General features: G+C 48.2%; 1 long non-coding RNA gene across 1 annotated transcript; it reads right to left on the reverse strand.

The window, feature by feature from the left end:
• Nucleotides 1–275: 275 nt before the first annotated feature.
• LOC139797599 (uncharacterized) lies at nucleotides 276–21,908 on the reverse strand. Its single transcript, XR_011726525.1, has 9 exons — nucleotides 18,647–21,908; nucleotides 17,124–17,346; nucleotides 16,826–16,974; nucleotides 16,240–16,430; nucleotides 15,196–15,316; nucleotides 11,397–11,453; nucleotides 8,002–8,202; nucleotides 6,134–6,315; nucleotides 276–4,001 (listed from the first exon to the last, which is right to left on the reverse strand). It is a non-coding gene; the product is annotated as an uncharacterized lncRNA (long non-coding RNA).
• Nucleotides 21,909–24,384: the final 2,476 nt, after the last annotated feature.

The following is a 24,384-nucleotide window of genomic DNA, read 5'->3' on the forward strand; positions in this document are numbered from 1 at the left end:
CTGTGCACTTGGTAACTAGACCTCCTCCTTTTACTAGGGCTGTGGCACTGCCCCATGTGATGAATGGGAGTCACAGGCAGTATTCCAGGTTTTCATGGCTGAAGCAAAACTCCCAGATCTGTATTTGCTAGCTGGGATTTCAAAAGTGGCGAGCAGAGCTGAGCTGGGTGGCGAGGAGAGGGATGGAAGCTTGGGGGTGCTCATTGCCAGTGCTCAGAGAAGGCAAAAGTGGTGGAAGAGCTGACCCAGGAGGAGTTTACCTTCGCCACATGGTGCCCAAGGTCAAGCAGCAAACACGGTGTGTTTTGATAGGACCTACAAAAATAATCTATTTAATTTCTCCCAGTTTTTCAACCCCTCCAACAGAATAAGGAAACAAAAAATACAATTCAAGAGAGTTCCAGCATCCATCAGATGCAAACATATTGCAATAGTTTTTAAATGGGTTAAATCTGTAGCCCAAACTACTTGGCAGAATCTCTGAAATCCTTATTCTTTTATTCATAGCAGTAATAAATAATAATAAACCTAAACATCCCAATGGTCCCCACACCTCCTGCATCTCCCTCGCTGCCGATCTCAAATATGAATAATAATTAGAGCTTATCAAATCAGCTCATGATTAGAGACAACAGAAAGACATTTCATATTGTTAACTTCCTTGCACAAGAGGGAAAAAAAATCAGGTCATAGGGGTATTAAAAATTTATATCATAGCATTTGACTTGACTCATCTCTTAAAAAGAAAAAAAACGCCCAGCATGTATTATGTATTTAGGCAATTCCTTTTAAACCCTTTCTCAAATGAGCACCAGATAGGCCAATAATGTGATAGATGGATGGCTCTCTATCTAGTGTGCATATTTTATATTCACATACGTGTGTGAGCTTCAAGCACACTCACACCTATATGTAAAATCATATACATAGAGAGAAAAGCATAAGTCTATTTACACCTCTTAGCTGAAGGTGGATGCAGAGGTAACATTAAAAAAAAATCTCTACACAGATCACACCTTATTTAAACCTGGCTGCTTTGGAAGAGTAACTTTTTTTGCCTATTTTTTGTAGAGCAGCAGCAACCTCAGCAAAGCTGGGTTCATTACCCACCTTGTCCCTCTTTATGTTTGCTGCTTTGTTTTGTATTGGTTTAGGGTCTGGTTTGTTTGTTTTGATTTTTTTCCCCCTTTTGTAATTTTTCTGGCTTCTCTGCTCAAAAAAATGCCTTGCCCTTGATTCTTCCACAGTGGTTGAAGCCCAGGTGACTGGAATAAATCCAGTCAAGCGAGAGGCTACATTTTCAACTCATCACTCAAGGAGATTAGAAGAGGAACCAGCTACTGCTTGGATGGTTTTCAGGACCCACACAGTTCCCTGTGCACCAGTCCTGCTGGGGCTGAAAATTTGCTCTGGGAGCTCTTATAGTCTAAGCAAAGCTCTGGGCAATTCTGTGTACACAGCATGTATGTAAATATGCACCAGTCCTCTGATAAGCAGGTCCAGGTTTTCTGCAAAGGAGGACTGCCCAGAAAACAAAGGAAAGGTGTTTGCCCAGTCTGAGGGGGAGAAAGAGAGATTCCAGTCCCCTGAAAGTGTGATCACTACTACCAGTGGAAAAAGATGCCTCCAAAACTCCCTTATTGCCCCCTGGATACTTTGAGTCTTGCTTAGAGTTTACTTCAACCCAGCTAGAATCCTCATGATACTAAGAAAAATCCTTCCACATGTTTCCATGTAAAAATCAGTTTTTCTGAGAGACACAGTTCTGTGTCCAAGGGTTTTGGCACCACGTGTTTCCAAAATTATGCTGGAAATCTTAGGAAAGCAAAGGCCACTGAGTGCTGCAGCAAACACATCTGTGTAAATGCTCTGGCATCAGCCTGCTGTTTTCAGGAGAGGTCAGCACATTTACATAGGTGCTCTAATAGGGCAGCCACCAAAATGTCCTCTAAGATGTTTTGAAAGCATAAAAAAATTTTTTAAAACCCCTCAAATATTTTTTTTTCAACATCTGCAGTCAATGAAAGGAGAGATGCAAATCTGCTGTCATTTGCATGCAAATTTTTTACATCAAATCAGTGACAGAATGCACAATAAACACACTTTAAATTGAAATATTCCATGTTCACTTCCTCCTAGCCTTGCCTGCAGCTGGGATCCAATTTTCATGCACGGCTCCACACAGGTGACCATCCTCCAGTGGCTCTGAAACCAGGAAGAGTGCGGGGAAGGCGGAATTACAGAGGCAAAGTAATTGCATCCAGCTCATGACTCAAAAACCAGCTGTTGTGAGAGAGAGTGAAGATGAAAGTTCTTCAGAAATAAATGCTGTTAAAAGAGTCTGTGTCTGTCTTAAACCCAAAAGCATCCTTTGTGATAACTGCTAACATTTTGATCACAAGGATAAGCGGTCACCCTGGAGTCCACGCAGTCAGGAATAACAGCAAATATCTCTGTGAGGCTGTTGCTTCAGGATATAAGCAGCTCACTTGCTGCATGACACCTCTGCAAGGGAGGGCAGTGCCCATAGCACTGGGGCAGGGGTGGGCAAAGGATGTGCAGCAATGCTAAGGGTTTGCTCAGGTCATGTGGGAAGTGCAGCAAAGCTGGGAATTGATCTGTTTTTCCTTTGAAGTCATGTTTTTGTTTCCCATCCCCATCCATCCCCACCTCTACTCCTATCCCAGGCACTTTCTGGTTCTTTTCCATACGAGACAGAACTGCCCATTCAGAATCATCTCCATCTCCAGCCTCACTTGACAAATAAAAATGATTTTTACGATACACAGAGTTCTTCAGAGACCATCTTCAGAAGTCAGCTCAGCCACAGCACAATAATATCCTCATGAGAGGAGGCTGCTGCAAACCATGTGAAGTTCAACAAGGACAAATGCAAAGTCCTGCACAGGGGTGAGGCAATCCCATCCACATTGGATGGGGCTTTGAGCAACCTGATCTCATACAAGGTGACCCTGCCAATGCAGGGGGTTGGAACTGGATGATTTTTAAGGTCCCTTCCAACCCAGGATACTCTGTGATTCTGTGATGAGTAACCTCACCACAGCACCAAGTCCTAGTTTCCTTTTCAGAGATATTTTCTGTCTCTGGTGCTTCACTTTTCCTATGGGTAGAAAGTGTTTCCTGATGTCTGACCAAAATCCTTCCTGCTGTAGTTTAAACCTGCTCATGCTTGTCATAGTCGGTCAGCTGAATATTTTTGCTGCCCATTCCAGCAGCTCCTGGTGAACCCTGCACTCCCCCCCATCCCACAGTGCAGCACCTCCATCCAGTTCAGCCCACATCTTTTAATGAGAATATGTGTTCACAAGGACAAACCAAAGACAATGATGGCAAATAGAATTATATTTTTAATAGCCTGAGGTTGATCTGTTTCAAAGCCAGCTAGTCTTTGGATTGTGGGATGCTCCTGCAGGATGCTCCCCAGTGTCCTAGGAGCAGGGCAGGTTTGCCTGGGCTGGTCCCAGCAAAACAGCTGCTGGTGTGGGAGGATTTAAAAGTCCCCTGGGTCTATCTCCACCATGCAACAGCCCCAGCTGCTCGACTGCACTGCAGACATGCCTGGCCATGACTTGCAAGCTATTAAAAGCCACTTTTCCCCCCTGTATCATTCTACCTAAAGATCTAGATAGGCACAAAGAGACGTGTAAAGGCACTTGGGCTGGTTAGTTAGATCTGTCTGGAAGTTAAGCACCAAACTCACCTGCCTGTTAGAAATGAAATGTGTATTGAAATAGAGCCTCGGGCACTCCTGAACTCCTTACACAAGCTGGAAACCTCAGGTCACCCAAGACAGGTCAAGGAAACAGCTGCATGCATCTTGCCATCCTCATTTCTGCCAGTGGTGAAGCCTCGGGGAGCAAGGGAGGGAGCAGACAGGAGGGATCCTACTAAAATTCCACACAGAGAACCAATGTTATCACTCACTTGTTACACCACTGCACACACATTTGGAGGAGAGCTTCTTTAGAGTGAAAGAAGCACTGCAGGAGAGAAAGGCTGAAAGGCAGAAAGAAAGAGAGAGAAAAAGAGAGAGAGATCATTGAAAGGGTCCAAAATCTATCTGTTTCTTCTTTGTCTGCAAAACTCTCTGAAGAGCTGAAGAAGGAATGTCCAAGATAGGGCAGAAAGGTGTGAAGGACTGTGATCTGCCCAGGGTGTTCACATGCATCTGAGCATACACATGCACACGTTATGGAATCCCAGACTGGTTTGGGCTGGTAAGGACCTTAAAGATCACCTAGTTCCAACTCCCCTGACATGGGCATGGACCCTGCCCACTAGATCAGGTTCCTCTAAGCCCCATCCAGCCTGGACTTCAACAATTCCAGGAATGGGGCAGCCACAGCTTCTCTGAGAAACCTGGGCCAGTGTCTCACCTCTCTCACAGCAAATTTCTTCCTAAGATCTCATCTCAATCTTCCTCTTTCAGCTTGGAAACATTCCCCCATGTCCTATCACTCCATGCTCTTGTACAAAGTCCCTTCCCAGCTTTCCTATAGCCCCTTCAGGTACTGGAAGTTGCTCTAATGTCTCCCTGGAGCCTGCTCTTTTGCTGGCTGAACAACTGCAACTCTCTCAGCCTGGCTCCAGAGCACATGCTCCAGCCTTCAGATCATCTCTGTGGATGAAGTCTGAAAGCAGTTCAGGTCATCCTGGCAAATGATAGCAAGAGTGAAAGCCCAAAGAAAAGCAGGCAATGCCATTCTATTGCTTCACTCCTTTTTTCACTTCCCTTCCCATTTGGTGGTCTAGGGATCTTTCAGTATTCATATCTAGCAGAGGGTTGCAATGACCCTGTGCCAGAGGCCCCCTTGCTTTCACCACAGGTCACTGGAACTGGAGCTATCAAAAAACACAGCAGAATAATGTATAATTTCAAGCAGAACTGATGGCAGCAGCTGCTGGGAAGACGGAAAGATATGGTTGCCCTCCAACAGATGCAGTTGTCTGGCAAACTTAGCAAACCCTGGCTGTAGAGCCAGGAAAGCAGGCAGGAGGCCCTTAATTCCCTGCTATAATGAACATTTCTATAGCTCAGAGGTTTGTGATATTCAGCTATAAGAAACCCTGGTGGTTTGATAATCACACAATCATATCATCCTTTTGGTTGAAAAAGATTTTTCAGATCATCAGTTCCAACCATTAACCCAGCACTGCCAAGGCCACCACTAACCACATCCACATGGCTTTTCAATCCCTCCAGGGATGGTGACCCTACCACTGCCCTGGGCAGGCTGTGCCAGGGCTGTGTCAGCCTGTACCTGACAACACTTTTGGGGAGAAATTGTTCCTAATATCCAACCTAACCTTCCCCGGGCACAAATTGGGGCCATTTCTTCTTGTTCTATCATGTGGTCCCTGGGAGAAGAGACTGAGATCTCCCATCACCCCAACCTCCTTTCAAGGAGCTGTAGAGAGCAAGGTCTCCCTTCAGCCTCCTTTTCTCCAGGATAAACATCCTCACTTCCCTCAACCACTTCTCCTACAACTCTAGCTTGAATAAGGAGTTCAGACTTGTTGTCCTGCATAAACTGAGAATGGCAGCAGTGAACTTGCAGCAACGTCCAAACCTGCTCCATGCTGCTCCATGGTTTCTGAGGTAGTCTCAGGCAATATCAGATACTGAAGAGCAAAACATCCCACCAGGGACTGACTTCAGCCCTGTGCTCAGGCACATCCCAAACCTCTTCACTTGACACCTCCCCGTTGGACAGATGACACCAGGCACATCATGCTGAACCATTGCTCTAGAAAAATCATGCCTGGGTGGGTGGTTATTCTGGACTAGGCATAATAAGAGCAACACCAGTTAAATCTCCTCATGCACAGGCAGGTTTCCCTGCCCTTCCACCTCCCATACAGCTTGCATTTTATGGCAGAGCTTTTAAAAAAGGAGTTGCATCACCTTATGTGCAGGCCATTGCCTTGCTTGGGGAAGGCATGACTGCTTATCTGTACAAAGGCCATGGAAAATTCCTTGATGGGGTTGTGGAGCAAAGAGTAGGGCAGCATTTTCCACCTCTGGTTTTCCACACACCCTCTGCAATAGATCTATGGTCACCAGCAAGTGACATCTGGGCCAGGAAGGACCTCCAGAGGTCGCTGGTCTTACTTGTGCTCAATGCAGGCAGCCAAGCTCATCACAGGTGTTCTTTGCTCAAGGCCAGCATCATGCAATGCATGCTGCTGGTTCTCAGGAGGGTTGGAAAACATTCATGCTCCTCAAAAATGGGGTTGTAGAGGCCATCAGCTATGGCATGAGTCCTGCCAAGGACAGGTGGCTCTGGAAGTTACCTGCAAGAGACAAAAGAAGGAAATGATGGGATGCTTCAGCACTGGGATGAATGACAGAGCACACATGGGGATGTCCTTCCTGACACCTGCCTCCTCTATGGATAGAAGGGAAAGGTAGAAGCCCAGTGTGGTGAAATCCAGGCAGCTGGAGGGGGTCTACTGATGGAAGCATGGATGTGGCTACACAGGGAGCAGGCAGCAAGGTTGGTCCCAGTGAGGATGAGCATGTCCCCCATTTGTCACCAGGAGGGAGTCACCACACCAGGCATAGGAAAGGATTCAACACGTGGCAACAAACATCCTCACTTTCCCCTGAAGCTTCAGCAGACAAAAAAAAAGAATCTGCCCTTTTCCAGGAAAGCTCTGCAGAACCTGCTTGCTCTCCTATCTGTTTATTAAACAAAGGTTTTGGGAGGAAATTCCTTGCTGCGGTGACAGACCACGTTTCCAAGGTTATCCCAGAGCACAGAGCAAGACAACAGTCATTTTTCATCTCTGTAATAAGTGAACACATGCTAGCAGTTTAATGCTAAGCAATATTTATATAGGATAACACATGGGATGGGGCTTCTAACCAAACCAAAGCTGCCCTCAGCCTTGCCCACCCCTTGGCAGGAGGCAGGACACTGCTCACAGCACTGCTGCCAGGGGATTTAAATACCCCATGTAAAGTCAGCCCAAACCCAGCCCTAAGATGCCCACTGACTGCAAGGAACTTTGTGTCACTGAGTTTCTGGAGTTTGCTTTCCCTGTTTCTCGTTGCATCTCAGACCCTCTTCCTAGAGTTTTAAGGACAGCACCACTCTGCTGCTTGGGTCTCCTCAGTTTTGCTCACCACCAGAAGCAACATGGTGTGAATCCCAAATTGGGATGCCCTGCAGGGTCTGGGCATGGAGCAGACAGGGAGTGGTTCCAGGTTCCCCAAACTGCTTTTGATGACACGGCCCATCTTCAACAGTATGAAAACCTAGAGCCCAGCCACTCCCAGCTCCTCTCTAGCCATTTTCCAGGTTCCCAGACTTAACTGGGAAGGCTGCAGACACATTTATTCTCTTTTTTTTTTTTTTTTTTTCAGTGCCATCTGGCATTTGTGTATCAGAAGAAGATTACATATATGTCAAATGGGGAAAAATATCTTTTCTTGTAACAGTTGTAGAAGCAAAGGGGGGGGGGAATATAAAAAAAAATAAATCCTGTGGGCCATATGGAAGGCTTTTTCTCAAGCAATCCATCTTGGGCAATTAGGAAGTGTCACAGCCAATATGCAGATCCTGGGCTCACTGCGAGTGCTGGGACAGGAGCGGGGTGTCAGGGTGAGGCTACCTGAGACACCAATACTTCCACAGCCTGAATTAGCCTGGGAACACAAACCACCCTGCCTTCCCTCTCCCAAAAGAGGGGAAGAAAAGAAAAAGAAAGGGAGGGAACAAAGCAAGACAGCTTGCAGCATGCTAAGTGAATCAGAGTGATGGCCTTTCTTTGCCTTTCGGGGGTTTTATCATCACACGTCTTGCGAAAGCAATAGGTGTGAACCCGCCGTGGAGCCTCGCCAGGTTTTCAGTGCTTGCTCTGTGTGTCCCATGCCGAGGATAGTGGAAAATTACTGGCTTCTCCTCCCAGTGCTGCCACAGGAGCAAGCTTTGGCAATGGGAAGGAAAAAAACCGCTGGCGTGACCCTGGAAGTACCCGATAGAGGCAGCATTGCCACCACAGCCTGGAGAGAAGGAGCTGGTGAGCACCTGGTGCCTTTATGGTGTCTCCGTGCTTGGCAAGGTGGCTGCGTGGTTGCAACTCTGATGGCCCAGAGCATCCTCTGGAACCTGCTGGCTTCAGCCACGGCTAGATCACAGGGAGGAGAAGCACAGCATCTGCTGGGGAAATGTCCTGCTGAAAAGGTAGAATCATGCAGTTATTAAGGTTGGAAAAGGTCTCTAAGATTATCAAGTCTAATCATCAACCCAACACCACCATGCCCACTAAACCATGTCCTGAAGCGCCACATCCACGTTTTTTTTTTAACACCTCCAGGGATGGTGACCCCACCACTTCCCTGGGCAGCCTGGTCCAGTGCCTGACCACTCTTTCACTACAGAAGAAGTAGCAGCTGGGGATGTGTGGGTCCTCCTTTCCCACCCCGTGACTTGCAGTCACTCTCTGATCAGGCAGAGAGGCAGCAGCTGCCAGGCTGGTGGCTGGGGTGGGAAAGCAGCTCCTATAGTGCTCCAGTAAAGCAAACAGGATCACACCAATGCCACATAGGCAGCCTGGCCCCATCCTTCTGGGTGGCTGGGAACAGAGGGAAAACAAAGGAAATACCACAAAGTCAAACCACATCACTGCCTGGGGCAAAGCCCTCTTCACCTGCTCTCTTTCTTTCCCCTTCCACCATTGTTGCTGCTCTTATGCAAACAGTCAGTGAGCAGGAGGACCAGAGGTGCTCCATGAACCGGTTTTGCCCAGTATTTATTTTCCTTCCAGCCCCCCAGAATTTCCCCAGGGTTTTACAAGTGTCAATCTGAGACGTTTTTACCCGCCTTGTCCCCCTTTGCTGATTCACACTGGCCTGGGCAGATGTTTGCTGCTGTGGTGGAGAGAGGGAGTCTGACCCCAGCTGCTCTCTACCCAACATCCTGTGAAAGTTTATGCTGAGGAGTTATTTTTACCAGGGAATCCAGCTATGGTCAACCCTCATCTGGCAGCTGTCCAGCCTGGGGGATGGAGCACTGATAACCCACTGCTCCATCACCGACACCACATGCCATGCAGACTTCTCTGCTGGGTACCCTTCTCTGCCCCCTAGCATCCCCTTTGCTCCAGCATTCCCACTCCACCCTGTGACCTCTCTGCCCTTCCCAACACTCCCCTTCTCCCACCTCCTCCCCCCCCCCCCAGTATCCTCCCTGCTCTTCCAGCATCTTCCGTACCAGCAGCCATTGATGCTGCCCTGTGGAATGGGGCTGTGCCAGCAGCCAGGCAGCAGTGCCACCAGCACCCCTCTCCCTCCCCAGCCCACCATCTTCAGTGCAAACATCTGCAATGGCATTTTGGCCCTGAGCCAGGTGCCACTCACAACAGCCCCAGGGCCTGAGTCACCAGGAGCCTTTCATTGTGGTTAGGCTGTGTCACCCTGGATTTTGGGGAGTGGAGCAAGAGAAATATGGAAAGCAGCCAAGGGGAAGAGAGGCAGCTGAATAGCAGCAGGATAATCTGGAGGACTTTGAGTTTAAACTGAGGAGGAAGTGCAGTGGCATCACTTCATCTAATTATATGTGACCGTGACAGCCCCTCCATCCCCTCCAGCAAGGGCCAGGGGGAGATGGGGCAGCAGGGAGAGATATCCAGGAGACAGAGGTGTTTCAAACAGAGCTGAGTCATCAAGCATGACCACCCTGGAGGTGCTCCAGATCTCAGCTTTCTCTGCTTTGCCCCCAAAACCTGAGGAAAGCACCAGTCCACACCTTCACTGAAGGGGATCCCCATGACAGACCACCATTTCCCCTGAGCTTGAAATGACACAGAAGTTGATTGGATCAGGGAAAAGCACCTGTGGTTTCCTTTTCATGGTAAAAAATCATTTTAAAATGAAGGACAAGCATAAAAATCTTTCCTGTCAGTGGCAGAAATAAATCCTTTGCTCAGATCTGCTTTGCCCAGAGTCCTGCCTAACAGCAATGGCATCTCTGCCAGTTATCATCTACAACAGGAGTGTGTTGGGAAAGACCACAGTGAAACACTGGCTCAGGTTGCCCAAGGGAAGTGGTAGAAGCCTTGTCCCTGGAAACATTCAAGGCCAGGTTGGATGGGGCTCTGAGTAACCTAATCTAGTGGAAGGTGTCCCTGCTTCCTGCAGGGGGTTGGATTAGATGACTTTTAAAGATCCCTTCCAACCCTATTCTATGACCAGGGGAATACACAGAGACACTTTCCCATGTAGATTTGCCTGTGCTTTTAGGTCATTTCTATCTGCTCAAATGGTTTGTGCAATTGTCTTCCATGAGAGAGCTTCACCAGTCATCGCTTCCGAGTTGCCACTATCACATGGCTGGGACTTAAGCAGTTCAGCTACACACAATGCAGGAAAATGCTTCCACACAGCTGCTCATACCTTGAAATAGGGGGTTTGTCCTGCTACTGAGCCAAGGATGGCTGTGGTCCACTCTGCACTTGGGATAAGAAGTCTCTGCATCCCACCCCTGGGTGCACCAAGTTACAGCTGCCCCCTGCAGGTCTGCAGCAAGGGAAGGGCAGTTGCCAGGTTTGCTTAGTAACATCAGGAACAATCCTCTCAAAAATAACTGTTGTTGAAAAATTCACTCTACACATGCCCCATGAGAAACATTTCTAAGGTTGCTTGTGGCTTTCTTGCTCAGGCTTTCCTGGCATCTCCAAGGATGTGCCTGGAGATTGCCCCAGGCTTCAAACCCCTCTCTTCAGGGTCATATTAAAAGCTTTCACTCCTAACAAGAAGGCATCTATCCCCACCTCGACCTCTCTACCAAAGCCAGCGTGCACCCCAGCTCTGAGAGGCATCTCCAAACTAATTTATTCCTTTCTTTAGCTAGCATCACGGATGTTTCCAATGTTTCCTGTCTCCAGTTTGCTTTGGCAACCCAAGACCTCCCCAGCGGTGAATCCTCCCCTGCTCTTCTGCAGCCAATTTCTCCTTTTCTTACCTTGCCCCTCCATTAGAAAAGCCCTCTCTCCTCTATAAAATCCCACCAGGCTTCTCCTCTCTCCTGCCCAAGCCCACCAAGAGCTCCTTCATCTCTTCAAGTTTGTGCAGCAGTTCTATCCCCCCTCTGCAGCATCCTTGCTCTTTGATGGGGGAAACTCCTGTCCTACACATCCAAATGCATGCACGATGCAGAAAATTAGGAAAATTGTCATTGCCTTCTCACTGGCAAGTGCAGTTCAGCTGACACAGCTTTCACAAGGCAGTGATTCCTGAGTGGACACACTAGCACCACGTGCCTGCCCGTTCACCTCAAAATGCTTCAGGCAGCATAAAATAAAAGCCAGTCACCAACACAACAATTACCTCCATAAATACTTGTACAGCCACACTGCAATTCACAACCCACCTGCTGTCAGATACTGAAATCCAGGCCTGTGAGTCCCTGCCCTGCAGTGCTGCCAATCTGCAGAAAAAAAGAGAATGAAGAAAATACAGAGGTACAGCAGGAGGGTGGATGTCAGCTTGGGAACACTGAGTGGAAATGAGAGCTGGTTGTCTGTGAGGATCCCAGTTTTTTATCTGCTTCTTTATATTTTTTTCCTATTCCAGAAAAACTGAGAAAATGTATATCTGGGGTCAAATTAAACATTTTATTTTGCTAAAACAGAAAGGTTTCATCTCTGCTTCAGTACTGGAATAATTTCCATTTCAAAATTTGGATGTGATTTTGAAATGAAAATCCAGACCAGCCCATCCCCAAAGGCTGAAGTGGGATGCTTTTCTTTTTTTCCTTTTTTTTTTTTTTTTTTTTTTTTTACCTCTAAGGCCCTTTTGCCTGAAATATATTCTTGCAGAAAGCTTTCCATCTGACAAGCAGCAGCTTTCACCACTAAACATCCCTTTAAATCTTTATCAGGTGGGGCAGTGCCATGGCCAAGCTGATGAGGTGTGGCCTCTTTTTTCCCTTGGATTCTCTTTGCTCCATCCTTACTACTTATTCCTTGAAGATATCATCTGGCAATCCACACACGTGCCTCTCATTAGCACTTAATATGCAGCCAGAGGAGATTATACCTATTTCTCTCCTCCAAAATAATCTTCTAATGTTTGAAAATAAATTGCAGTAATATGTTCCAGCAGGTGTTACCTCTTCAATGTTGTCTTGTTTGTAGCCAGGCACAAGACAACATTCTCATAACATCAGAGGTAAGCAGATGGCACTTATTAATTTACATCGCAAATATGCTCTAATATGTACATTGAAAAGCCACTTCTCTAACAGGTGGCTTTACCTGGCTCTCAGAGAACATCACAGCTCAAACTCCTCACCTGAGGTCAGAAATGGTGCTGGGAGAACACTGTCCGTTTCATCTTCACTCATACTGAAAAAAAATCCCTTGATTTTCCTAGCCCCAAAATAGCACTTAATATATATATATATTTATATATATATATACTTGCTTTTAATTGTCTCTTTTGGTGCAAAATGTGTTGCAGCAAAGCTGGTGAGCTGGGTGCATAAAGCAGGACATTTGGCACAGAGCTAGGGGCTCAGAACACTATTAATAATAACAGCACTAATAATGGTCAGAGCATTATTCTGGAACAGCACTCAGAAAGTGAGAGAAATCAGAAACCAAACCAGGCTGCTGTGCTTGTTGGGTTTTGTGGGTTTTTTGCAAGTAGATTCTGGGAATTAAATGCACCCCTTCTGCCTACCCAGATGACTTTCAAATGCAGAAAAGCTGCTGTCACCAAGACCACAGCATCCCCAAAATTAAAGTTCATCCTCAGTGACATCTGAGTGCCATTCACTTTCTGTGGGATGTATATACATATGGATGTATATGGATGTATATACATATCTATACACACAGACACACCTGCAGGCAGGTACACACCAACACAGATACCTCAAGCTTCCTAAGGTGGGGTACAGCAGCATGGCCCCGTTTCCTTCTCCCTCCCCTGATTCCCTACAGAGGATCCATGCCTCAGGGGCAACATGTGCCTATTTTTATAGCAGCCATAAAGGAGTTACAGCAGAGGAACAAAGACATTTTGCACCCCCTCAGAGGCCTGTTTCCACAGGTGTCAGTCAGTGCCCCAGGCACTAAACTGGAGAAAATTACACTCAAAAATTATTAGTGGCAGCGAGACTCCAGGCAGCATGATCACAGCATATGTCCCAAAGTAAACAGATTGCACAAAACTTTTCTAACATGCTGAGGGGCCATCAGTGCCGAAATCTCTGTTCCTGAGATGTGGAGCTGACTGCAAGGAGAGGAATGTGTGGTGAGAAGGAGCTGCTGGTGCTGTTTGTTTCCTTTGCTGTGGAGCAGTGTCCACTTTGGCAGCAGTTTCAGTGGCTCTGCTGAAGCAAATGCTAAAGCAGAGATGCTTGGACATGTAGAGACCAAAGCTTTTGCAAAGCATGCAAGGTATTTTCTTGGCCAGGCCACCCAGCAAATCCTGTTGTAGTAATGATTAGGACTGGGTGGAGAATTATCAATGCAGATGGACTTAGACTAAAATAGCTGTCCTGTCCCCCCCTTCCCACCCACTGCTTCTATCTTCTGCAAACCAATGCAGTTGAAGCTTGTTGAGTAGCTTTCTGGAAGAGGCACAAATAAAATGGTAGCAAAGGAAACCCAGCATCACTGAGGAAATCAAAGCCATGTAATTTCGGGTTAAATGTGTCCCAGAGGTCCTGAGCTGGGGGAGCAGCAGCCCAGTATTCTTGCTACGAACACCATGGCTGCAAAACTCAGCCCAGCACCAAAGGCAAGGGAGAAGGAAAGCCCCAGGAGTGCAGGGTAGCTCCCATCAAACCACGTGCCAAGAGCATCCAGCCTTGCTGGTGGTCTCTTGCTGTGTCTAATGAAGGATTCCACCCTGAAATTCAGGTCCCTCCCACCCCATTTGGAACTCTTGCCATTCAGGTCCATCCTTGGCTTCAGTCTGGAGAGGTGGGGGACCTGGGCTCCACCAGACAACCCACGTTGCAGGTTGGTTTGCTGTCTTCTTGGCAGGACCTCATGGTAGGACCATACCAGACTGTGCGAGTCCACCATGGAGGTGGAGACCTCACAGATCCCACCCTGCTCTTGGACCCTCTTGGCAGCTCATGGGGCAGACATGGGCTCAGGGCATCCACAGAATGGTGGCAAGGGGTCTGCCTCTTGGGGCTCTATCTACTGGAGATGCTGTGGGGCACACTGCAGTCATGCCATGGGAAAGGAAAAGGTAGAGGGACAAAGGGGCCCTGGGGAGCTGTAAGCTGAACCTGGCAGGGAACAGCACAAGACAATAGATGCTTCTGTTCCAAAAATAGCTGGTGATGTGGATGCTTTCCAAGGAGGAGCCCGAATCTGGAGAGCACAGGAGGCAGGCAGCAGCATGTTGGATGCCAGAGGAGCTGGACAGGTACATTTCAGAAAGCCAAACAAGCGCGACGACAAGGAGGTGATGTGGCAGCCAGAAGCCTGAAGGAGCAGGTGGTGAAACTGCACGTCTTGCTGAAAGACATGCTGGGCTTGGGAACTGGTTGTGCAAGGCTGGCAGGGCAGCCCACACACTGCCAGGGAGCCTACCTAGAGCCCCGCTCCTTTGGAGAGCTTCAAACACACTCCCTTCCCCCAGGCAGGACAGGCTGCCCAGTCACTGCAAGCCTGGTCCCACCATGACCACCTTGGTGCATTGCCCAGCCCTCCTTTGGTGGGTTTCTGCAGTGCTTCCAGAGGGAGGGATGTGCAATGGCCCAGCTTCTGTAATTTGGCATCTTACCTATTTCCCAGGTACTGAACCAGGAATGGTGCCAGACGGCAGGGTGGCCTTGTACTTGGCAGGGTGTGGAGAGCTTATGGAGCTGTTGCTTTTCTTCCATGGGCTCAAGGCTCAAGGATGCACAAGTCCTGTGTTTGAAACTGTCTCTTTCCCTGGATACTGCAGAGCAGTGCCAGGACTGAGGCTGCAACTTGCCTTTGTTGTTTGCATCCCACCACAACAGGCTCGGTGATAGATGGAGCAGAAGTGCCAGATGCTATCACTGTGTCTGATTCCGTCCAAGCACAAGGGCCTGATATTTCCAAACGGGAGCTATAAGAACATCCCAGCTGCCATACAGTGCCACCATGCTTTGAGAGGCAGCCTCTCCCTCTCCAATAGTGGCTCCTGGATGTTTGGCCACAACATCCAGCTTGTACCTGTGACCCTGGGGACTTCCCAGCTGTCACCCTGCCTCATCCAGATGGGTCAGCATAGTGAAAATATTGCTTCTAGCTCATGTCCCCAGTGTCACCTGCATTCAGCAACTGCTGTGAGCTCCTAAGAAAAAAAAAAGAACCAAACAAACAAACATCAGGAGGCTGTGTTAAAAAGTACAGAAGTACTGTAGAATCACAGAGAGATTTGGGTTGGAAAGGACCTTACAGCTCACCTATGTACAACTTCCTGCCAGGGGTTGCTCCAAGGCCCACCCAGCCTGTCCTTCAACACTTCGAGGTATGGGGCAGCCAAAGCTTCTCTGTGCAACCTGGACCAGTGTCTCACCACCCTCACAGCAAAGAATTTCTTCCTAATATCTCATCTCAGTCTCCCCTCCTCCAGTCTGAAACCATTCCCCTTTGTTCTATTGCTACATTCCCTTGAAAAATGTCCCTCTCCAACTTTCCAGCAGCCCCTTCTGTGATTTTATGGTTCTACCATTCTGTGATTCTGTTCTATGAAAATCTAGGTGCAAAATTGAAGGTCCTGGGCACTGTGGCACAACATCATCCGTGTATGACTATAAGAGCCTCATGCTATCAGATCTGGGCAAGGCAAGCCTGAGATTTGGTGCATCACTGGCCTGCACTTCAGCCCCCTTGGTGCTCATGGTGAGGACTGGATCCACAGGACCTGAGTGTTGGGAGTACATCACCCACACCTGCAGAGTCTGCAATTGGGAGAGGAAATTCACTCCAGCTGCCAACTCTGGATGATAATCTCCTTTCATCTCTTATTGCCACTTGCTCCACCCCTTCAATTTTTAATTTTTTTTTTTTTTTCCGGTTGCACCCAAAAACCTGCACTCCCCAGCGTTTTTTTACCCTGCTCCACATTCTCCCCTGATTACACTGCGTCACATTGACGTCAGGGAGACAGCCAGGGGCAGGCTAATGGGGCTTCTTTCATAACCTGCCTGCCCTGGGGCAACTTGTTAAAGGTTGGGGCTGCATGACACTAAGGTAACGGCACTGGAGACCAACCTCAGGCAGTCCAGAGGGAACCCACGCTGGTTTTTCCACACAGCCTCTCTGTCAGACCAGGAACCAAGCAAAGATGTGGAGGAAGGAAGGAGGCTGGAAAAGGGCAGGTACTTGTCTTGGCTGGCGTCCATAAGGAAATTATTGCCATGTGCATCGCTGAGCTGGCAGCACCCATACAGGGGTAGTCATGTCTAGAAAATGAAAAAAAAAGGTTAATATAAAACTAAAATTTTTGCAGCCTGTGGAGCTTGGCATTGGTTGTTTTTGCAGAGCTAGGATTTTTTTGGTGTTGCCGTGACCGAATGAGACAATAGCTTCCACAGCTCTGGTCAACAGACTACACTGCTGTCTGTGTTTCATTCAGACTCCAATAAAATTCCCCATGAGAGGTTATGGGTTACCAGGAAAGGGAATGCAAAATGCCACAGGGTGGGGACAGAACTGCCCATCCAGTGTGGTGGGGCAGATCCCTGCTCCCAGGCTCGCTTGGGGGTCTGCACAGGACCCTCTGCACACACCCAGGGACAAAAGATAAAGGGTTTGCCCACAAGCCTCAGGCTTGAGTGTACTTCTTATTTATCCATACCCAGCTCCTGGCTCCATGCTCAGCTGTGGCTGTTTGCCCTGAGCATCAGTCCCATCAGGAACATGTCAGAGCCATCCTGAGCTCTCAGGTTGGACACAACTGAATAGCAGTGAGGGAGACAGGTCTTCAATTTTTCCATTTCCATTTCCCTTTCGCTTTTTTTTCTTTTGAAAAAAAGAAAATCAATCAATCAATCAAACAACAACGACAAAAAACAAACAAAAAAAACCCCAAACCATCTTTCAGATATCCCTAACCCTGCCTCCTTCTCCTCCATGCTTGCTCTTCACTGGAAAACAAGAAGGATTACCTCAGCTGCTGGATTTCTCTTGCTCAAGGATGGTTCTTCGCAATAACTCCTGGCATGGAGTTGACTGTCACATGCTGGCCCAGCCCGGGTTTCAAAGAGGTTTTGGGAAGAGGTTATAAATTTAGGCCTCATTTTGGGCCACAGCTCTAATTTTCAGCCTTTGATCTCTCCTTCCTGCGTAATGAAAATCCACTTCTTGTCTTTGGGGAGTCTGTTGGAGACAAGAAGAGACCAGCATGGTTTTCATATGGAAAAGAATTACTACGAGTTGCTTCTTAAAACATTTTTTTATTTATGTGCTCCCCGTCTCCTGTTTGCTGGTGGGTAATTAACTCAATTAACAAGCATCTGTTTATTTATTTCCCTCATTTATGGATGTAAGCAGTTTGGGTAGCAGTTTGTAACAAGGGCCTGCTGTAACTTGCCTGCCGAGCCATGAATATTCAGGCAATCGCTTGCCTCTATCTCCGGGGCTCTGCCCCCTCCCCCCGGGCTGGGAGGTGACAGAGAGGGCTGTGCCACCTCGGGGATGGGATCCTGCCCTGGGATCCTGCTCTGGGAGCACTCGGGAGTGCGGCAGCATCATGGGGTGCAGAAGATGGAGCATCACTGCTGCCAGCTGCCTGCCAACTTAGGGATGCAGAAAATCATAGAATCCCAGAATCCCAGACTGGTTTGGATTGGAAGGGACCTTACAGGTCATCCAGTTCCAATCCCTCTGCCATGGGCAGGGACACCTCCCACCAGACCAGGTTTCCAAGCCCCATCCAGCCTGCCCTTCAACATTTCCAAGGATGGGGCAACCACAGCTTCTCTGGGCAACCTGGGCCAGGGGCTCACCACCTGCACAGCAAAGAACTTCTTCCTAAGATCTCACCTAAGTCCCCCCTCTTCCAGTTTGAAATCGTTCCCCACCTGTCCTATTGCTACATGTCCCTGTAAGAAGTCCCTCTCTAGCTTCCCTGCAGGCCCCTTCAAGTACTGCCTGAGTCTCATTTCTCCTGGGTGGAGACATCTATAAAATAAATTCCCTCCTGATCTGCATTTTGGCAAGGCCACTACTCTTGGAGACCTGAGCAAGGCTTCAGCACCCTCTGAAAAAACAGGCTGTGGTTACTATGATTGCAAGGAAGCCTGTGGAGATTGGAAGCCAGAGCCCACAGAAGTATAGCCTGATTTAATATGTTACTCCAGCCATGGCACCCCTCTTCTCCTCAGACCCATGAACTTTGCTCTTCCCAGATGGCTGGGAGAGGAAGCGCCAACAGGGAAACAGCAGCTCCCTGGGAATCCATCATCCCTGGGTTTATGTGGGGCATCCAGGTGCATCTGCATCAAGCCCACCAGCTGGCTGGTCCTGACCTTATAGTGGATGCTTCTCCCCAGAGCACTTTTGGGTCACCAGAGCCCCCCAGCCACTGCTCTCCTCAGGTCTCTTGCAAAACAAGCCCCATACACTGAGCCAAAGGCTACAAACCTGGCAAGCGACATTCCCGTGTGGAAGAACTCACTTTGAGTGGTATCTTCAAAGAGTTATTTAATCACAGGGAGCACAATTAAGGAGGCCTAGGAGCAAGAGAAAAGGGATTAGTAGTATCTCGGATGAGCATTCATCTCAGTGAGCAGTTTGCAGGGGCACATCTGCTGCTGACTCCTCTCTTCCAGATGCACCGGTTTTATTGCCGTGTCAGCAGGATGGATGTTTACTCCCTTTTAAAAGCCGTCAGGCAACTCAGATGCTGAAACCCTGTAATGCTACACATGCTTGTTTTGTAGAAGTCAGGGGAAATGGTGCTCAGAGAAACTAGGGAATTACCAGAGTGCATTGGACCGGCCTTGCATCTTCTGCTCCTGATGTGAGACAGCATCAGCATCTGCCGAGGAGGTTGCAGGAAGGTCTGTGGCCAGCAGCTGGGGGACTACCTGTCCCCCTGCACACATGCCTGGGAGAAAGGGAGGGCAGGACTCCAAATGACCCCTTCCACATTCCTTAGGTCTGGTAATTTAATTAGTTTAAATGAACTATCAGAGCTCTGTTTAGCACTGCCTCATTGCAGCATTCACTGGCATTTCCCTCCCTTCCCTTCAAATGAGATGACAGAGTTTTGGAGCCTGAATGTAAAAATCACGAGGGCTGGCAGTGCCAGTGGGCATGCCACCAGGGATGGAGTGGCTTCAGGACAACAAAACATGGATAGCAATGGATGAGAGAGGGAACACATGGGCATGTCTTTTCAAGGATGCAGGTAGCATCAGGGCATTGCAGAGCCCACGCTGGAGAGGCAGCATCTTGCTATGCAGCTGAGGACCTGGGAAGGGACCAGATCCAGCTGGGAAGGTGACTGGAGTTGGTCAACCTCCCCTTGCATCTGAGACTTTCTGCTGCTGTTTCATGGGTGGGCTGTTGTGGGCTCCTGGAGAGGCAGGATCCTCACTGCCACTCAAAGCACAGCTCACAGAAATTTGCCACTAAGTTTTAAGACAACTCATTTATAAAGTTGAACCAACCATTGAAAAATGCAAAACAAGGTAAGAAGCATCCTGAGGGAGTGTCAAGAACTCAGACTGCTTTTCCTTCCATCCATCCATGCTTTGGGATAAACTAGCTCTCATCACTGAGCTACATCCCAGGCTAAGACTTTGCAGCATCAGCTTGCAAACCCCTGGCTTGAGAAGCTGCAGCTCTCCTTGCTCAGCTGCTCATGGTCCCTGCTCCTGCCACCGCCTGGGAGGAACCTGCAGCTGCCCACTGTCATCCCAATATATTTCTGTCCCAGGATGGAGTTCCTTGGGTTCCTCCACACAGGCAGAATTGCATCACGGTGGTGCTGGTCTGGGCAGTGATTCACACCCCCTCTGTTCCAACAAGAGATCCAGAAAAAGTTTCCAATCTCATTTATGGCAAAGGTGGGAGGTATAGTAATAATAAAAACAATTGGATGAAAGTTTGCCATAACGGATAGTGCACTGACTACAGCCCAAAGCTGCTTAATAGACCTGATTTCCATGTCAGAACTGAGTGAAGGCACCAGAGAAATTTCTATCAAGTGGCTCTGGTCAATAGGTAAAGGATAATTGCAGAGCAGCCCCATCACCAGGAGGCAGTTTTGGGGTCTGCCCAGCAGATGTGTCCTGTTGAGGCAGTCCCTGTCTGCTCCTGTTTTAGGGCTGGCCCTGCTCTGGCCAAGTGGCTGGGCTGCTGGCTGGTGGCAGCAGATGGTCTCTTTAAAATGCAACCATTGCTGCCAAAACCTGCTGCTTTTATTAGCTGCCTTGGCACATGCTCACTGGGAAGTGGCACCCATCCATCTCCTCTCTCACCCAGCACCACTTGTGTCCACATTTCCCCCTGCCCCACAGATACTGATGGGATCCCAGATGACAGGATTGCTGTTGATTTTTGCCTCCTATTTTTGCAAGGGGAGAGTAGAAAGTTTTATTTTCTGTCTTAATAGACAGGGTGAGGTTAGAGGCTGTAGTACATCAAAGGTTCTTGGGGAGTCTTGTCTCACCTTGCCATCCCCATCTTCTTTTTTCCAGCACAGGGATACAAGGAGGTAGGTCTGGGCTTTGCACATGTCCCACACTGCCTAGAGGTTCCAGTGACCATACTGGATGGAGATCCTTGCAGACAGCTGGAGCTGGGGCATACCATGACCTCCATGCCTGTATTGGGCTCCTGTGGGTGCCGAGGATACAAGGAGGGGGTGACAGCAAAGCCAGCCCATGTGTTCAGAGAACATTGGGTTCAGATTCTGCCCTTCACCAGGACTGTGGACCTGCTGCCAAACATTGACAATTGCTGTCTGACATCAGGTTTGTGTTGTGGGAACATTTTTTGGCACCAAAGCCAAATGAAGACATTCTGTCCCCCTGGTCAGAATCCCATATTGGGTGAGATGGGGGTTTAAAAGTCAGTAATAAACTGTTCCTTGCTAGATATTGGGATCTGGCCCGTTCCAGCACTTCATTCTGTATGGAATAGGCCCCTTGAGGGGCCTGTGGTAGGGGGACAAGGAATTACCAACATGACTACAAAGACAGGGAACTGCAGTATTATGGAAAGTATAAACATCTGTGACATGGGGAAGGAGAGAAACTTCTTCCACCCAGAGAAACCACACTCACAATTGCATCCTCTGACCCCTTATTTAATTCTTTTTAAAGTCTGTGGAAGACACTTGTGAAGACGGTGTCTCATTTTCCTGGGCAAATGAAATGATACACTTTCCTCCATGGAAAATATTTCTATTGTGCACCTTTTCCTTAATCTCACACAATTCGAGAGATGGCAGATTTATAGATTTTGGAGGCTCTCTTTTTTCTCCACTGCTGCCAGAAACAAAGCCAATGGTGTACTGGTTTAGATCCCACCCTGGATGAGGATATGAGGCTTCTTGGCTGTGGGAAGGCTGAAGCAAAGAAGCATCCCTGGTTTCAGAGGACAACAGAAATGAAGTTTGTCACTTTTTTGTGAAGTGGCTTTTGAATATGGCACACACCAGAGACTGCCCACCAAAAAGCATGGCATACCTGGGAGGCAAGCTTTTTGATAGCCAAGGTGAACTTCCTGAAAGCAGCTTGGCATTGACCAGTGCTCAGCCTCTGTCCTGGCTGACATCCATCCCACTGCTTAAGCAGAGATGGGCTTCTTCCCCAGCTCCTGCCTTTTGTAGAGGCTTTGTGGCATCTGCAGGTTGAGCTGGAGTTGCTAAGCACAAGTGTTTCCAAGCAGGCCAGCAACTGACTGGTAGGACATCCTGCCTCCAAAAAGTGGAGTTCCAGAGTCTGCTGTGAGGGTACTGGCAGGATGATGTGGGAAGCACTGCAAACCCCTCTCTGCATGGGCATGGAGAAAGAACACCCTTGGCAGGACCCCTGCCTGACCCACCTGGTATCAGTGGGGTTAAGAGCACCACATGCTGAAGCCCTGTAAAGAGGAGGTTTTGCTGTCAGGGAAGCTGGGAAGCATCACAGGCCCTAGGAAAGAAGGGCAGGGGGTCTTTTTTGTCACTTCTCCAACTGAGAGCCTTTAACAACTGAGAGCCTTTAACGGAGAGTCCTTTAACAGCCACAGGAGCTGAACTATGCACCTGTGACACCACTTTGTGTGGCTCTTGGATCAGGGGACACAGTGAGCATCATAATAGGGCTCATAAGGGATTAAAAGAATTATTATTCCCCTTTTTTCTGCACACATGACAATGAAGGAGGAAGATATGGATGAGGAACATCATGACCAAAGAAAGAGGCACTTGATCCAAATTCCAGGGACGAGATGGAAAACTATGAAGTGAGATGAGTAATTGGTGCACAGGAGGATAAGAGACAAAGCAGAGCAAGCAAAGAGGTTACTTTAGAGGTAGGTGGTTTCAGAGTGTCTTTATAATGCAGCCCAAGTAGGGTCCCTATCTCAGTTGTTATTAATGTTAATAATTACCTCTACTTAATGTTTTTCTCTTCCAAGCCCTTTACAAGCACTTGTGTACTGCAGATGGAGCCAACAAAGATGCACAGAGCACTGGAGGTAGGATTCAATGAGAATAAGCCCTCTGGAAAACACAAGGGGGGAGAGACACCCTGTCCTCACATCCATGCCAAACCCCCTTCTTGAAGAGGCAAACTTGCATCATTTAGAAAAAAAAAAAATCAAAACAAAACCAAAAGAAAACAACTCCTCACCATCACCAAGCAGCAAATAACAGGTTTGGGTTTGGACAAGGAAAGATTTTTCAGCAGGGAATGAGATGCTGTTACTCACATAAGATGCTGCTTAGCCAGCCCCCCTGGTGTTCATCTGTTGCCAGTTTTTTTTGGTTTAGGGTTTTTTTTTTTGTGTCCAGTGCACCCTGGTCTTATCATCTGCTTCAGCACAGCTTCCTCCAGCATTCCTGGGGACAGATGGAGCTGAAAAATCCCCCCTGGCCATTTCTCTGGGACATCTTGTCCTTCCCAGAGTGTGAAACTCTCCAGGACTTGCACGTGTTTGTGGCCCCTGCCCTGAGATGGTGCAACAGCCACACAGGAGGATTTCACTGACAAAGGGACTGCTCTGGGCTCCCGTTCAACAGGGAGATGAAATAATCCTAATGGCATAATCTCATTTGGCCTTTCTTTTGCTCCAGCTGTTCCTGCTTCTCCTCCAGAGCTGCAGCTGCCTTTGAGAACTGCTGAATTGGAGGAGGAGAGTTTTTGGCATCCAGGTCCCCCTGGTGCCCCCCACACTTTCTGAGGTGGCAGGGCTGTTTTCCTGAGGAGACCTGTAACATGAGCAAGACAAATGTTGGCTGTCTTGCATGGTCATGTCTGGATTTCAGGGCAGGCTTTCCTGTTTGGACAAACGCAAGGCTCAGGGAGAAATTCAAGAAGGTGAAAATCCACACTCTGAACATCCAAGAATATATCAAAGAGAATTGAGCTCCAGAAGCAATTTCCATGAAACCCTGGACATAGACACAGGCTTACCAGATGATCCTCACCTTCACTTCATCTGTTCTGGGCTGCCATTTCTTGCAAGAGGGGCAGAGACCTGCAGCTGCCAGGGGTGCAGCCCAGCCTGGGGCATGGAGACATCACAGCAAAGGACAAAACACGTTTTTCCTGCATTTCCTCCTAGAAGGGACTGAACAAAGGGTTTGGGAAGGATCAAACTTAAAAAATAAAAAAAATAATTTAAAAAAATTAAAAATCTAAGTAACCTGGAGGCATCAGCACGACTATTTGCAGCATCTTCATGTACATTGAGGTTTTAGGTTAGGTTCAAAGCAACCAGGGTAACAAGCCTACAGCAAACTCACCCTGCTGCATCCTCACCTCCTGCCACAGCTTTGGTTCAGACTCAAGCTCTTTGCTCACAGCTCACATTCCTGCAGGGAGGGTGGAAACCTTGGCTGCTTTTAGAGTTTGTGGGCAAATCTGATGGGAACTCATTCCTCATCCTGCTCTTTGGGGAGGTCTTCTCCATGGCTTTTGCATGAATTGGGAAGGGGAATGAAGTCAGTGACAAACAGAGGTCCTAAAGCAGCCAGGAGACTCCCAGTCTCCCTCCTAGCCTGAAAGATACTTCTCTGAATGTTTTCCCTTGGAAGGTTCTTGCTTTTACTAAGGACTAACTGGAACTCCTGTAGTCCAAGTGAGGAGTCTAACTTGAACTCACCTGGGGCTCTTATGGGCTACAGACACTTGTCCATGCCAGAAACAAGTGACAATGCTTTTGCTGGCAGGCAGTAAGTCAGGAGACAGCCTGGCA

Source organism: Heliangelus exortis, chromosome 6 (genome assembly GCF_036169615.1).
Source record: "Heliangelus exortis chromosome 6, bHelExo1.hap1, whole genome shotgun sequence".
NCBI lineage: Eukaryota > Metazoa > Chordata > Aves > Apodiformes > Trochilidae > Heliangelus > Heliangelus exortis.